Source organism: Pteronotus mesoamericanus, unplaced genomic scaffold (assembly GCF_021234165.1).
Source record: "Pteronotus mesoamericanus isolate MK-2021 breed Mesoamerican mustached bat unplaced genomic scaffold, CSHL_Meso_final contig_263, whole genome shotgun sequence".
In the NCBI taxonomy this organism is placed as follows: Eukaryota; Metazoa; Chordata; class Mammalia; order Chiroptera; family Mormoopidae; genus Pteronotus; species Pteronotus mesoamericanus.
This window is the reverse complement of record NW_026555112.1, coordinates 10,167,026-10,184,324: the sequence shown is the minus strand read 5'-3', so window position 1 is coordinate 10,184,324 and position 17,299 is coordinate 10,167,026. Positions and strand designations below refer to the sequence as shown.

Genomic DNA, 17,299 nt, shown 5'->3' with positions numbered 1-17,299 from the left:
AGAAAGTTGGGAGTCCATAGAAAGTAGATATATTCCAAGTGATGAGAAGATGTAAGAATATCCAAAGATTTGGAAATAAGAGAGGGCTAAGGATGAACATCAATACTTATGGGATGCGTAATCTAGGAAAACCAGGAGAATGCAATGTCATTGAAAAGAGCCTTTTAAGAAGACTCCCCAACAGTTATCTTGAGTAAAATGTGAGCAGAGAAATGACATCCACTAAATTTACAGTCAGGTGACTTTGGTGAGAATTTCAATGTTATGGCCAAAGTGTAGACAGCTCTAAGATGAGCACACAGGTCAAACAGTTTCACATAGACTTATCTCTCTTCTAGTTTTCATCCTTCCCTAGACACCCACCTAGAGCAACCACTGTGCTAACAACACCATGGGTTTCTTTTTCAGGTTTTGCTGCTTTCTAAATAAAACCATACATTCTGTACTGTGAGTGGCTTTCCCTTTGTGAGGTTAATCTATATGGTTATATGTAGCAATAGATCATCGTTATAATGTATTTTGTTAATGTATAATGTGTGGATGTAGTATAATTTATCAAGTTAATGTGCATTTGGGTAGTTTCAGGGTTTTGGCCACGAATCTGCATGTGTCCTTTGGTGGGTACATATAAATGTATTTGTTCAGTTACAGGGTTTGCTTATGTGCCTTTTGTCTTTCATAGTGGTTTGTAGAAGTTCTATGTTCTGGATGATTTTTAATGTACCAGAGTCTAATCAGGAAACAAATGTGACCAGTTATTTGTACAGAAGTAATTTCAAGAATTATAAACTAAAGTTACTGACTAGGTAACTGAGAGTAACAATTTTGAGGTATTGTAGAGATAGCAACTGCAGCAGCTACAAAACCTAAGTCCAAGAAAACAAAGAAAAGGTCAGAATTATTAAAACTCAGAAGCTTAAAGGAGGACCCCTTGGGGCTGAAACTCAGGCCTGTGCTGCCAGTGGGAGGGAGAGGAAGGGCACAGAGAAATTCCACACGGATTCAGCAGCTTACCGCTTGAACAGCAGCTGCCATAGCGAAGAGGCACCACTGGGATGAGTTACAGGAAGGAGTAATGATCCACCTCAACATAGTTTTTGTGGCTTTTTTGTATACAGATATCTAATTTCTCCAGCAGTGTTTATTTTTAAAAAATTATCTTTTCTGCCCTAGCTGGTATGGCTCAGTGAATTGAGCACCAGCCTGACCAAGGTGTCACTGGTTCGATTTCCAGTGTAGGGCACAAGCCTGGGTTACAGGCCAGGTCCCCAGTAGCGGGTGTGCGAGATGCAACCACACATTGATGTTTCTCTCCTTCTTCCTCCCCCTAAAAATTAATAAAATCTTTTTTAAAATTAAAAAAATAATTATCTTTTCACTGACAATTGCAGGGAACAATTTCAGCGATTCATACATTTCTATTCTCTGGGAGTGCAAGACCGGTATGATATATTTTGTATAGAGCTCATTTGTGAATTCTATTGTGTTTTCTTTGAAGTTTTAAATTACATATTAGATAAAATAGATACCATACTATTATTTTTCTTGAGTTAATTTTGGTAAGTTGACTTGTACCAGTTATGCCCTTAACTGCAAACACGTAGCCTTACATATTCTGCCTTGTGATGCTGAGGCTGGACTCTGCAACGCATTTCTGCTTTGCAGGCTAGTTCCCTGTTAGGCTATGCTGCTAGTGAATGCTGGAGAATGACTGAAAGAAAACAAGAGAATATCTTTACGTTAAAAGTGGCAAGCATTTCTTAAATAGGATCCAAAAAGCACTAACCAGGTGATAAATCAGATTTCATAGTAAGAAGGGTGAATCAAAAGACATTGTTAAGAAATAAGTGGAAGAAAGGCAGAAGATACTTCCAGTATATGTATGTAACAGGACTTACTCAGAATGTTTTCAAAAATGACACAAATCAAGCCCTAGCCAGTGTAGCACGGTTGGAGCACTGTCCCAAGCACCGAAAGGTCACAGGCCTGGCTCCCTCCTGGGGACATGCCCATGACAGTCGAGGCCGCCCCAGTAGACTCCCTACCTCCTCCCACATGAATTTCCTCAGGTCAGTGCTGTACGGCTCAGATGTACGACGACGTTTCCAACAAAGTACGTGCCACATGGTGCCTCACTGTTGCAAGTGCAGACTGATGCATCAGTGACAATAGCAAGAAAGATGGGACAGTTACTGGCATTTACTGTGTGTCCAGTGTAGTTAGTAGTAAGGGCTTTCCATAAATTGACTTAACCTCCAAAGAGCCTATGTTGCAGTTAATCGTTGCCCCATTTTTCAGATGCAAAATTGAGGGTTAAATACCCTTCTCAAAGTAGTAAATCTGGCTTTTCTGTCTCTGTTGCCACCATGGCTCCCATGAAAAAGCTTGCGGCAAAGAGGGGGCAAAAAAGTAGGCTTTGAAGTTGACCCTTGACTGCACCCATCCTGTAGAAGATGGAATCATAGATGCTGCCAACTGTGAGCTGTTCCTTCAGGAGAGAATCAGAACAGAAAAGCTGGGAACCTCAGTGGAGGGGTTGTAACCATTGAAAGAAGCAAGAGTGAGATCACTAACTTCTGAGGTGCCTTTTTCCGAAAGGTATTTGAAATATCTCACCAAAAAATATTTGAAGAAAATAATCGTGACTGGTCACGTGTAGTTGCTAACAACAGAGTTACAAGTTGTGTTACTTCCAGATAAACCAGGATGAAGAGGAGGAGGAAGATGAGGATTAAAACTCATCTGACACATTTTGTACGAGTTCTTGAATAAAACCTTGGAACAAAAAAGAAAGATGGTAAACCTGCATTCAAGATCAATTGCAGAGGCTGGAGCCTGAGCCACTCCACTGTGGCACGGCTCCTGTGGAGGCTTAGGAAGGGCCTAGCAGAGTCTGGGACATGGAGTGTTGAGATTTAATCACCCCAAGTGAGAAGCTGAGGTCCTGGGGAAGAGACCATGAACAATGAGACCAAACTGTCTGTTCCCATACCACTCTGTGAGCCACCAGGAAATATGGGAATCAACACATACCACCACCAGTGAGTCCAGCTCTGTTTCCACACTGGTGCACGGATGAAGGCCTTTCCTCTTGTCTCCCCCACCCCAACCCCCACAGAGACCCATGAGCGGCTGCTGACCTGTGTCCCTGGCACACTGTGTGAGGCCCAGCCCTCTATCACAGGCTGAATGGAGGGACACACAGATTGTCAGGTAGATGGCAGGTGATTTAAGGTAGAGGAGAGAGCATACATCTTTTCCATTTTCTCTAATTTTGGACTCTTCTCGGGGGACTGTGATTGCAGTATTTAAGGTCAGATGGTGACCCCCAATTAACATTAAGGATGTCCCAAGGCCAGGAACATGGGGGCCTGCTTTAATAAACCGATAAGAATGGTCTGGTCCTGGCTGGTGTGGCTCAGTGGATTGAGTGCCAGCCTGAGAACCAAAAGGTCACAGGTTAAATCCCTAGGCAGGGCATATGCCTGGGTTGTGGGCCAGGTTCCCCAGTTGGTGTGCATGCCAGAGGCAACCAATTAATGTATCTCTCACACATTGATCTTTCTCTCCCTCTCTTTCTCCCTTCCCTTCTAAGAAGTAAATAAAATCTTTTAATTAAAAATAAAAGAGTGGTAAGTTTCATATCAATAATTCAGATCTGAAGTATTCAAAAAACATCTTGTTCTCTTTGGTAACCTGATTTCTAATGTTTACTTTGCAAACCTTTAAATAGTTTAAATTTTAATGAAAGTAATAAATGCACATGCTTAACATACAAAATAGTGCAGAGATGAGAAGGCAGAGAGGAAGGGAGGGATCCAGAAATGGAGGAGGGCAGGGGAAGGGAGACAGGAGAGGCAGCGAGGGGCCTCAGCCCACCTCTCCACCTCCAGACCTTCTCTGAGGGAACCACTTCAACTGGCTCCGAGGTCAGATCTCCACAGGTCACCCCCACACCTTTCTATAAACCTGTTGCACCCTCTTGGTCAGTTTTGGTGCTTTTGCAGCTGATGGTAAGGACGTGGTTCCTTTTCCATCACCCCAGCCCCCAGTACAGTCACATCAGAGTCTGTAGCAATCATAGATTCATAGCACCTTCCCCTAAGGAGGAGGTGTCCTTGATGCCCTGCCATGCACATGAAGGTGGCCACATGGTCACCCTCCTCTCCTTGTCCTCTCTTCTGCCATTGATGGATGCTTCACCTTGTTAAGGTCGAAAACAGCCTGTTTTTACTCATAATTAAGTTTCTTGTGCTTTGCCTATAGAGTCTGGAAAACTGAACACCAATTAACCTGAATTAGCATAGCTGATCGCTGTAACAGATAAACCCCAAAATGAAGAGTGGTATGAACACAATTGTTTGTTTCCTGTGACCCGCTCGTGAAAGTGAACAGGTACATGAGCAGCCACTCGGGACCCCAGGTGTGAGGCTCTGCCACCCTGACCCCGTGACTTCACGGCCCTTCTTGGTCACCTCATTTCAGCCACAGCCTGGAGGACCCACACAGAGTCCAGTCACGGGTTGGCAGCACCTGGTCACAGAGGCCCCCCAGGTGGGAAGTCTCCTGGCTGGCCGTCCCCTGCAGTTTGTCACACCCACACCCCTGCATCAGGGGACCATGTACCTGACCTGCCTCGGGGTCAGGCTTCTTCCACTCACCGGAGAGGTTCCTAGTGCTAAACTCGGGAGATTTTCTTTCTTATACTTTACCGAGCATTCGAACCAACCCTTGTTTTCACTGAACCATGTTGGGTGGTACATTCATTCTGGAGCGTTTCCCACGATTTCTGGTTGCCTTGTCGAGAGGAGACATATCAACTCTTGCCACCACAGTGCTGTGCCCTGCAGTCCCTGCTCAGACCCGCTCTGTTTCCTCTGTTTCCTCTGCGGTGGGTGTGTTCTCACGCTGCCTCTTGTTGAACCAGTGGCCTCACTTGGATCATAGCTTCCCATCTCGTTTGGAACAGCCTGCTGTTTTTGGGTTTTTTTTCTCTCTCTCTTCATTTTATGCCTTTTGTGGCCCCGCTTTCCCACCCTCTCAGGTTTACTGCTGAGTTTGTGGGCATCTTCCCCCAAGGAACACCTTCCCTGGCCCCCAAGCAGCGCGCTCTTGTGTAACTGGCTGCACACCAGCCACCCAGACATCGCCTGGCACCACGGACTCTGATGTCTCATAATTTGTACAAAGCAACATGAGGCTGGTGTGAGCGCATGTGCCTCCCACACATGTCCCAGAAAGTGGCATCCGGACACTGTATGGACATGCACCATCTTGGTGGCTCCAGAATGATGTGAAGAAAGTGGGTCTGGACAGCAAGCAGACTTTCTGTCTACAGAGTGTCTGCAACGTGTCCCTGTACTGAGAGACCATTTCTGGCAACCGTCCCCACCCTTCAGAGCTACTCAACAAGCAAAGCCCATTTAGAGCTGTAGGTAGACACCTGAAGATGATCTGAATCTCTTTACAGTATAATGTTTAGTGGCAGACACACCTGTGCCTGTTTCACATTCCCCATGCAGAACACTCGGAAGAGAACCACCATGTTCTACCCTGCCTGCTGCCTCTTACCATCAAAGCTCTGGGCCTGATTTGATGTCTGCAGTGTCTCAGATATTTTGACAAATGTTTCCTTATCACTTCTCTTATTTGGCACCAGAGTCCAACAGGCCTCTGCGGAGTTGGGGCGGGGGCCAGTTGAGCAGTTCATTCAACAGACTTCTGGAGGCCTTACCGCGTGCCTGGCCCTGTCCTGGGTGCTGCAGAACCAGTGGAGCTGTTCTCTATCTGCCCCACACAGCGAATGCACGTGAACAAAGTGCACAGAACTAAATATTCACACGTGCAAATGAGCAGAAAGGGAACCAGGAAACCTGCCCCCCATCGGTGGTTTGTGCCAATGTTGATATCCTGGTTGTGAGATTTTTATAAGGGGTTATTACTGAGGGAAACTGGGTCAGAGTATGTGAGCCCTCTCTGCATTGTTTCTTACAATATGAATCTACAATTTTATATATATTTTAAAGGTTTAAAAAACAACAGGCAGGACCTAGATTTCCTTGTCTATCCCTAGAGATTCTGGCCCAGTAGATCCAGCTGGGGCCTGTGTTAGATATAAGGAAGCACCTGGGGGACCTGGTGTTTGGTGGGACACCAGGGCACCAACCTCTCAGTTCTTCTCCCATCACAGGTGTTTCCAATGCCTTTAATAAAGCTGTGTGAGCTATGTGTCTTAGCCGCTTCTTTTTTGTTGTTTTGTTTTAATGATTTTATTTATTTATTTTTAGAGAGAGGGGAAAGGAGGGGGAAGGAGAGGGAGAGAAACATCAATGTAAGAGAGAAACAACGATTGGCTGTCTTGACTGGGAATCGAACCTGTGACCATTCGCTTTGCAGAACAATGACCAGCCAACTGAGTCACACCAGTCAGGGCTCAGCCACATCTAATGTAATCACTCAGGTGAACAGCTCCTTCACTTCACCACCTGGTTTCTTTCTAAGATCTTATTTATTTATTTTTAGATAGAGGGGAAGGGAAGGAGAAGGAGGGGAAAAAAACATCAATGTGTGGTTGCCTCCCGTGCACCCCCTCCTAGGGACCTGGACCACAACCCAGGCATGTGCTCTGCCTGGGAATCGAACCGGCAACTTTTTGGTTCACAGGGCAGTGCTTAATCCACTGAGCCACACCAGCCAGGGGACCACCTGGTTTCTTAAAGGAGTGTCCAAACATTTTAATCATTTCACAAATCACAATGCAAGCAGCACATGCCTCCCACCGTGACCCTTTCACTTCATTATACCATATCTAACAAGTGACATGGACAAGCCAGGTGTGCCATTCCTGGAACACTGTGCCAGGGTTCTGTAGACAGAGCAGGTTCCGTTCTCGGTGCCTTGGCTGGGTCCTGGCAGCTGTCACAGGCCCAATTCCCATGAGTAATGCTACTTAAGGACCCGTGATGATCATGGAGCAGGCAGCACTGTCAGCGGGAACACGTGCCTTTAATTCTGCAGATCACAACCGCACAAACACTGTCAAAGTTAAGGGGTAATTAATCATCTTTGTGTATGCAGCAGAGTGGTGTTCAAAGTTATGGGGATAAAAATACCCTGTCTTCATTTGCTCTCTCCCTTGCAGAGATGGCTCCAACTTATCTTGCAGCATGGCTGTGAGAAGGGAAAAGTAATGTTGGTGGGTAAAGCCAACACACCCCATTTGGCAGGGGGGTTAAACAAAGATGAGAGACAGAAAATGACTCATCAAAAGTCTGGCACTTCCTCAGTGGTCAAGCCAGGGATATTCTAATGGCCTATCAAAGACTGTATCCACTAGGGCAATGAAGTCGAGCTATCCTAACAGACTTTTCAGTGTCTGAACCCAGTGAAATCTTTTTTACACCCTTGTGTCCCATGATGGGCCAGGGAACCACCACAGCTCAACCTCTCCACACAGTGACTCAGGCACCCAGGGCTCCTCTGACACATGGCTCTGCCAAGTGCCCGGGAGGCCTGCTGACCCTCCGCATTCATCTGGCAATGAGCACAGGCCAACGGGTGTGCAGGATGGATGGACGAGTTGTATAAATCAGGAAGGCTTGGGAGGAGCCACCCAGCGCTGTTCCTACAGGGCAAGAGAGGCTCAGAAATGCAGAAAAGCACAGACACCATGCGTCTGGGAACCCGGGATGGCACGCCCACCCCTTGTCCCTGCATCTGTGCAGCCAACTCCGTGCACCTTCTTCAGGGAGATTATTCAGAGAGAAGAATAAAAAGTACCTCCTGCACCCAACATAGCACTTCAAAGGACTATGAAAAAAGAAAATACTATCCAGTTTTTTCTAAAGAAAGTCTGCTTGCTGTCCAGACCCACTTTCTTCACATCATTCTGGAGCCACCAAAGATGATGCATGTCCATGGCCAGCTGTTCCCCCCGCTGATGACAACCATGAGCTCAGGACAGAATAGAACAGGCTGGTAACTGCAGACACTGGAAAGGAAGCCACAGCAGGCAGACTGTGGTGGGAAGTAGGAACTTGAAAATGACCAGCACAGCCTTGCACGGATTGGTTTTCCCTCCTTAATCTCAGCTTTGTCCTAAAGGTGGTGTCGCAGCACTGCTCGCTGGGCAGGATGGGAATGACTCAGAGAGGACAGGACAGGAGGCCGGTCAGAGCCAGAATGCAGGACTGCAGGCACTCTTCCCCCTTCTCTCCTGGCCTTGCTCCTACCGTGAAGCGGCAGCCATGCCGGGCTCATGAAGTGCTGAGGAAAAACCCATCTCTGGCAAGGACCTGGGAGAATGGGGTCCTGTGCTCCACAGTTTTGGGGGAATCCCGCTTATTTTTTCTCTTGCCACTTTGCTCTGAAAACCACCCAGTTATAGAAGCTGCCATAGAGCGCATGGGGGGAGGGAATCTAAGACTCTGAGAGAAACCAGAGCTTCGAGTGGAATGAACAGGAAGATGGCCGAGACTCGAGGAGAAGACTTGCTGATGGTGAGCTGGGCCCGCACGGAGCACACCCCAGAGGTCAGCACAGGCTCGGTGCCACGCTGGTGCTGAGTCACCCCCACAGGAACTGAGACGGAACTGCAGTCAGGACTTAACATTCTCATTGACTTAAACAGTGGCCTCTTAACCTCTGCCATTCAGTGGCGGGAGACAGACTATGGAACCCGTCCAGTAAGGGCAGCACATTGCAAGCTTCGTCTGAAGTTTGGAGGGAGGAAATAATTGAATTTGAATTGGCAGAGAGGTCAAGTAGAGGAAGGCTGGAGCTCCAGAGACCCAGCCTGTGGGCAGGCCATGCCCCGGATTTTAGTTCTGAGGAAAAAATTCATGTTTGCAAATAAATTTATTTTTCTTTTGTGTTTTCATGTTTCTTTCTATGTTTCCTATGTTAAAGATGAAATTTCTTGTCTGAAAGGTAAACATAAGCAAGTGAAAAACAACAGTGTAGGTGGTACAGCCATTTCCTGTCTTGTTTCATGGTAATGTCCACATGTTACAAGATTAATTGGTGTCTCTGAGCACTAAAGATCCACAACAGATTGCATCAAGTGGGTCTCTAGGCAGATATCAAACAGCCTAACTAATATATGAGGACTGAGGATCACACTTTGTCTTTTCACCACACAGTAAAATAGTAAGTAGTGGAGCCTGATGAGAAAGAAAAATGGTATTCTGAATCCAACGCTATCTACATGTTTACCCAGCACCTCAGAAAAATCCCAATTTAAATCGCAAGAGCTCAGATATCCTTTATGTTTAAGCACACAAACTGTGAAGCACACACCAACTTTTCTCTTAGTAGAAAGACACTATACAAATCTGAACCACTTTCCAGCCATAGAAACATTCCTCTTCAAAATCAGAGAGCAAAGGCTCCCAAGGCTGCAAATGAGTTTGAGCCACTGTGAACACACAGCCTTCATTCCATCTGGCTCCTGAAGGCCCTGCGGTTAGAACCTCATCTGGGTAGCCCGCGTTCTGGGCACAGATGAATGTATATGAGCACCACAAATAAATCAAGATAACAAAACTGTAGTTCTGGAGGAGTGGAGAACATGTTGCTTAGTCCTATGAACAAAATGTTGGCAAAACAACCAGTAGGGTGGGATGAGCCATGTGAACCACTAGGAAGAAAATAATCCACAACTCATTCTTTTCAGGGGAAACCAGGATTGGATTCTCAACTACTTGTCTTACTAAGTCTCTTACCACCCCTAAGGATAAAGATATGAATGGATAGAAAATTTTAATTCTCAGTTTTAGTCATATTGAGTTCAAATACAGCATTAATGCACTTCTCAAAGAGCATTCCCTTTATAGCGTTAATTATAGAATACATTTTATAACCAAATTATCCCTTTCTCTTCTAAACCCGTTACCCCTTCTCTACCCTGTATCTGCTACTGGTTGATTGCATAATGATATTCCCCACCATTCATTCAAATCCTTAAAAATGTCTTAGACTTCAAATTCCCCTTTTCCCTGCACATCTGATTCAAATGCTAAATTGTACTTATTTTATTAATACTTCTATAATATTGCTCATCTTTCCCTTACTCCTTAACTCTCCCCCTCACTTTCTCTCAACCAGACAGATCTTTGTAATAACCTTGTAATCAATTTCCTTTTCATGATCTCTACATTGCTACTAAATGAAACCTTTGAATATACAGGTCTTACTTCATTCCTCTGACAGAAGTCTTCAATGGCTCCCCATGACTACAGATTCAAACTGAGTTGTGGCCTTGTAGAAACTGATTCCATCTACTTCTCCAGCTTTTTACTTTTCCTTCATCCAACAAAACCTCTTGCCCTCAGCTGTGTCTTTGCTCCTACTGTTCCAGTGTGAGAGAGAAACATCAGTGTGAGAAACATCGATCATTGCCTCCCGTACGTGCCACTACCAGGGATTGAACCTGCAACCTTTTGGTGTACGAGACGACACTCCAACCAACTGATCCACCCAGGCAGGGCCAAACATAACCATTTTTAGACTGCAGTGTCAAAACTGTAGTAAATTCTATTCTAGCTAAAACATGTACAGTGAGGAACCCACACAATACCACATTTTATGCTGTTTTCTAAAAAATCATAAGGATTAATAAGCGGACTTTGGTTAGGCTGTTTACTTTAGGATGTTAATAGTAGTACCTAGTCATATGGCCACAATCTGCTATCTCAGCAATAATATCCTAGAGTCTAAACAATTTTACAAAAAATGTACACTAGATGTCACTGTGGGATTCACTGTAGTTTGTAGTATTTCCTACTACCAGAGAGATTTACCAAATAGCCTGTCACTTGTAACATTTAAAATGTTGAGTGACTGTCATTGCATGCTGGATCAAAAATGCTATGAGACTTCATTCATTATGTTCGTATCATTACACTAAAATGAGCATAGAACATCCAGACAAGATGGCGGCATAGGCAGACATGGTTCTTCCCTTGGCAAGACCACATCAAAATTACAACAAAATATAGAACAACTATTACTCAGAACCATCAGAAATCAAGCTGAATGGAAGTCTGACAACTACAGAATTAAAGAAACCACGTCGATTCAGACTGGTAGGAGGGACACAAACACCAAGGGGCTGGTCCCTCACCCATGGATGATGAATATATATTTGGAAAGGATATCTCAGGAGCGAGGATTCCCAGTCCCACACAAGGCGCCCCTGCTCAGGGTTCCAGTGCTAAGAAGATAAGTCCTCACAACTTCTTGCTGCAAAAAACCAGCAGGGATTGAGTTGGTGGAAGAAATTGCTGGAACCCCAAGCAGTTCCTTTTAAAGAACCCACACAAGGGCTGTGACTCAGACTCATTCCCTCTGAGCTCCAGCACCAGGACAGCAGCTTGAAAGGCAAATGTATACCTGCCAGTGGTATAAAGGGAGAAATGGAAGTGTCTGGCACCAAGGTGAGCAAGGCCATTGTCCCTTTTCTAAATGCTCCCCCCACAGAGCTGGCAAGCTGGTGCCATATCTGAGACTCCATCAACCTGGCTAACACTGTTTCACCTGCTTCGGAGATCCCCAGAGACTCAACCCCACCCAACTTACCGGCCCACCCAAGCCGCTTTTCCATAAGAATGGTTGGTCTTGGCTCATGCTTCACAACTTCCTAAATCCACTCAAACAAGCAACAGCTGGCCTCAGTGAGCCCCGGGCCTGGCACTAGCAGTAGCCAGCCTGGATTCACAGCTTGTTTTCGCCTGGGAATCTCCAAGCTCAGCACAAGTAGCAGCCATCTCAGATTGTTTTATAGCTCAGGCAGGGTGGCCCCAGGCAAAATACAGGTGGGGACTGACTTTGGCCTGCGCCACCTGGGAAAGAGAGCCAGCATTCCCAATGGAGAGCTACAGACCAGGCTGGAGCACCAATACCCTGCCCCTGCACAGCCGATCCTCCATAGAGGACGGCGAAGGTTGCTGTTAAGTGGTCACAGCCAATCCGTGAAGCTGACTGGCCTGGGTAAACCCCTCCCATTGATCTGCCAACAGAAACCAAGGCTCAACTACAAGAGGAAGGTGTACTCAGTCCACACGAAGGGCATACCTCTAGTACCCAGCTTGGGTGATACGGGAGGCTGTGCCACTGGACCCTACCGGACACCTACTGTATTAGGTCACACTACCAAGACACAGAGTTTAAGCAGCTCTACCTAATACATAGGAATAAACACAGGGAGGCTGCCAAAACAAGGACACAAAAAAAACATGGCACAAACAAAAGAACCAATCAAAACTCCAGAAAAAGAGCTAAATGAAATGGACATAAACAATCAGATGCAGAACTCAAAACACTGGTTATAAGGGTGCTTAATGAAGGCCCCAGCACCATAAAGAAGATCTGGTCAGAAACAAAGTATACACTGAGATAAAAAACAATTTACAGGGAAATAACAGTAGAGTGGATGGAGCTGAGAATCAAATCAATGATATGGAACATAAGGAAACAAAAAACAACCAATCAGAACAATAAGAAGAAAAAAGAATTGGAAAAAAAAAGAACATAATATAAGCAGCCTCTGGGATAACTTCAAGAAGTCCAACATTTGCATCATTGGGGTGCCATAAGAAGAGAAAGAGCAAGAAATTGGAAATCATTTGAAAAAATAATAAAAGGAAACTTCCCTAATTTGGTGAAGGAAACAGACATACAAGTCCAGGAAGCACAGAGAATACCAAACAAGAGGATGCAGTGAGGCCTAAGCCAAGACACATCATAAGTAAAATGCCAAAGGTTAAAGATAAAGAGAGAATCTTAACAGCAGCAAGAGAAAAAAAGTTAGTTACCAACAGAGGAGTTCCCAAAAGACTGTCAGCTGATTTCTCAAAAGAAACTTTTCAGGCTAGAAGGGATTGGCAAGAAATAGTCAAAGCCATGAAAAGCAAGGACCTGCAGCCAAGATTGTTCTACCCAGCAAAGATATCATTTAGAATCGGAGGGCAGATAAGGAGCTTCCCAGACAAAAACAAAAAACAAAACAACAACAACAAAAAACAACTGAAGGAGTTCATCATCATCAAACCATTACTATATGAAATGTTAAAGGAACTAATTTAAGAAAAAGAAGATCAAAACTATGAACAATGAAATAGCAAAAAATACAAATCTATCAACAATTGACTGACTCTAAAAACAAACTAAGCAAACAACAACAGAGACAGAATCATGGATACAGAGAACATTTTGATGGTTGCCAGATGGGAGGGGTATGGGAGAATGGGTGAAGAAGTGAGAAGATTAAGAAGTACAAATAGGTAGGTACAGAATAGCCACAGGGATGTGAAGGACAGTATAGGACATGGAGTAGCCGAAGAACTTATACACATGACCCCTGGACACGAACCATGGTGGGGGGATTGCCTGGGGTAGTAGGGGGCGCTCGGTAGAGGCGGGGCAAAGGAGGAAAAATCAGGACAACTGTAACAGCATAATCAGTAAGATATAATTAAAGAGAATAAAAATAAAATACATATAAAAAATAAAATGAGCATAAAGGTAGAGTAACAGAAAAATCAACAAATAGGACATAAGCAGCCTTAGCTTTGGCATATAATTTCCAATATATCTTAATTATAAAAATTTTTAAATCAGTGTCGGATGATTCATAAATTGAGTTTATATATACACAAATCCATAAAGTAGGCGTTCAAATGTTCTATCTGTAATGTAGTGTTTCAGAGTCTAAATGTATCAGTGTAATAGAGTGCTTTAAAACAGAGCTCCTAGCCCTGGCCAGAGTGGTTCATATAGTTGGAACGTTATCCTGTGCACCGAAAGGCTGTGTGTTCAATTCCCATCAGGGCATATACCTAGGCTACAATTCAGTCCCCAGTTGGGGACAGGTTCAGTCCCTGCTGGGGGTGTGCCCAGAGGAAACTGATAGATGTTTCCCTCTCACATCGATGTTTGTCCCTCTTTCCATTGATGTTTCTCTCTCTCCCCCACCCTTCCTCTCTCTCTAAAATCATAACCTCATGTGAGGATTAAAAACAAACAACAAAACCGAGCTTCTATAATTGTTGTGCTGGTTATTATTAAAAGATCGTCTATTGGCTCCAAGCCTATCCCTCCATACTCTCTGGAATGAGAAAATAGGAGACATTATATAATGAAGGTAATGAACATCAGTTTTATCTGTCAGAGAAGGGAGTTACAAATGTAGAAAGAAAAAGAAGGGCTAGAATGAACTCTGTGGTGTTCTGATTTGGAATTGGAGGTATTAGTGTGAACTCATGGTTTTTAAAAAAATATATTAATAGATGGATATATGGATGAAAAGGAAGGAAGGAAGGAAGGAAGGAAGGAAGGAAGGAAGGAAGGAAGGAAGGAAGGAAGGAAAGAAGGAGAGACAGGGAGGGAGGGAGGGAGGGAGGAAGGGAAGGAGGGAGGGAAATGTGTATATATGGGTGTATGTATATATACTGAGAAAACCTAGAAGCAATAACAACTTGGAGCAATATGCATATTTTGCTCCCAGATGTTTGTTTTCCCAGATCTCCTCTAAACAGTACCAGAGTTCTTTGGAGAAATGGCTGATTCCAGGGGTAAGGTAGAGAAAGTATTAGCTGAGCCTAGAACATCTTGCTGTACCAGAAACAAAGTGCTCAAAAACTGACAGGGACTTGTCAAAAGAATCCAAGATCAGCTTAAAGAGGTTTCCACTGGCAAAAATTTGAGACAATATAAGCAGCAAAAGAAATAATACTAGTATTATAACCCACTGACTAAATAAGTGAGGATAAAGGAAAGCACTTCCTTACAGTGGAATACTAATAAATGTAGGACTGGTGGAGTTAGAAAATCATCATCTGGCAATTATCACAATAATAATTGACTCTGGCAACAATCATTGATAGATACAAAAATTAGTGGGCAAAAGTTTGTTGAAGAACAGAATACTTATGTAGTCTCAAAGCATCTCCCCACAAATTATTTACTAATTACAGATTAAAAACAGGAAATTACAATGAAGAAAGCTGACAAATCCCAATTCAGTCAAGTGACCCAAGTTCACCTCACCAGTAATAGGACAAATCAACATCATGTGCCTTCTGATAGGATACTTCAAAAAGAACAAAGAATCACTTCTATGATATTCCTCCCCTAAGTGATTACTCTAAATCTAATCATAAGAACACGTCAAACTCAAATTGAGTAACAGTCTCCAACATAACTGTCATCAAAAATGCCAAGGTCTTGAATGACAAAGAAAGAACTGTTCCAGACTCACAAGCTTCAAAAAACATGAAAATTAAATTCATTGTGTTCCTGCACTGGGTACTGGAGTAGAAGAAAAAGTAATTTTGGTTTGTTTTAATTTGTTCTTTGTTATAAATGACATTATTGGGAGATTTGGATAGAATCTATGAATTGGATAGTAGTATTATATCAATATTCATATCCTGATTTTTATGGTTGTGCTCTGTTTTTTGGGAAATACATACTGAAGGATTTAGAAGTAACAAGGCATCCTGTATATTTGGGAAAACATGTGTATGTATATATAAGTGTACATGTATATGTCTGTGTGCATTTGTAATCTACAAATCCATACATATAAGTATATTGTGTATATATGTATCTTTCTATATATGTATGTGTATAAAAATTGATAAGAGAGACAGAGAGAATGATGGGGCAAAATGTTAACAATCAGGGAACCTGAGTGAAGGGTATATAGTTCTTTGCATTATTCTTGCATCTTTTCTGTAAATTTAAAATTACTTCAAATTTTAAAAGTAGAAACAAATAAGCAAAACCAGAAAATGTGAAAAATAAAATCTTGAAAAGTTTCTAATTAAACTGAAAAGCTAACTTTCATGGGAGTATAGGAAGAGGATGTGAAAGAAGGAGGCCAAAGACAGGACTCTGTAAACATTCACAGTACCCGAAACTAGGTGTCCAAGAGACAGTAAATAATTTTAAAACAGCCTAAACTCACCTAGCTGTTATACTGCTTTTTAAAATTATTGTAGTAAGGTAGACACTTTTATTTTTCCTACACATATTTGCGCAATCATACTACATGAGACATTTTAATAATTCAAACATGCTGATATTTTTCAATTACCCTTGAATCTGTTGTGTTAAGGCACTATCTCAAACATTTCAATAATCTTTAAGAAAAATAAGTGATATTACCTTACCTTGTTCCTATTTCTTTCGGTAATATTCCTTAGAGTGAATGGTATTCCAAACACTTGTAAGTTGTCTAGATCAACAATTTCCAACTGGTGTGTGGCAAGAATTTTTAAAACATGCAATACCTGACTAATTAGTCAGGGGCACTTGCCTCCTTTCCCTTAGATTGTCAGACAAAAAAATGACAACAGCCAAAACAACAATAGCCATCTGGTATAAGTGAATCAACATTATACCTATTTTTTAATCAGATCGGCAAAAAATATAAGGTATTTTTTGGTGTGCCACAGAATTTTAGTAATTAGCTTATGTGTGCCATGAGATGAAAAAGGTTGAAAATAGCTGGTCTAGATTACTATTACATACAGCAGTTTCAATATACATACACTGGCAAATGGGCAAGAAGGAAGGATGCTTACTTTCTGAATGATTGGACCTATCTAGGAGATTATCTTAGAAAAACAATGTCTACAAGTAGCCAACAGGACCAGAGCATGGCAGAATAAGATGTAAGAAGTTCTTTTTTATTTTTTTAAAGATTTTATTTATTTATTTTTAGAGAGAGGGGAAGGGAGGGAGAGAGGGAGAGAAAAAAAATCAGTATGTGGTTGTCTCTCGAGCGCCTCCTTCTGGGGACCTGGTCCACAACCCAGGCATGTGCACTCAATCCACTGAGCCACAGCAGCCAGGGTAGGTATAAGAAGTTCTTAATGTTTAAGACTAAAGCTTTTTCATATAACAAAGACAGAGGTTCATTTATGTAAGGAAAGTTATGAACACAGTAATACACAAAGGTAATTCAGGTTGAGTACAATTTGTTTGAAAGACAGTAGTAATATTGGAACAAATTACATTGTTCATGTGCAAGAACACAGTATAAAGAATCCCAGACTCCACCAGTACAAAGAATGTATAGAAACAGTTCTAAGAGTAATTGCATTTCCATTTACAGACTTTGGGTATAGAAAATTGGTTCCTAAGCTTCATCCATACCACTTACAGCCAAGGTGCTTAACCCAGGATACCCTTCCAGAGAAAATGAGGATGGTTTGACCTTTTAAAACTTTCCAGAATGGAAATTATGGCCCAATGGCGAATTCCACTTTGTATTCTTGTAGATACAAAGAGACAA

The 17,299-nt window shown here is 42.9% G+C and overlaps 1 pseudogene; it reads left to right on the top strand.

Annotated features, from left to right (window-relative positions):
- The first annotated feature begins 2,366 nt into the window (after nt 1–2,366).
- LOC129071277 (60S ribosomal protein L22-like) lies at nt 2,367–2,735 on the top strand (annotated as a pseudogene).
- Nucleotides 2,736–17,299: the final 14,564 nt, after the last annotated feature.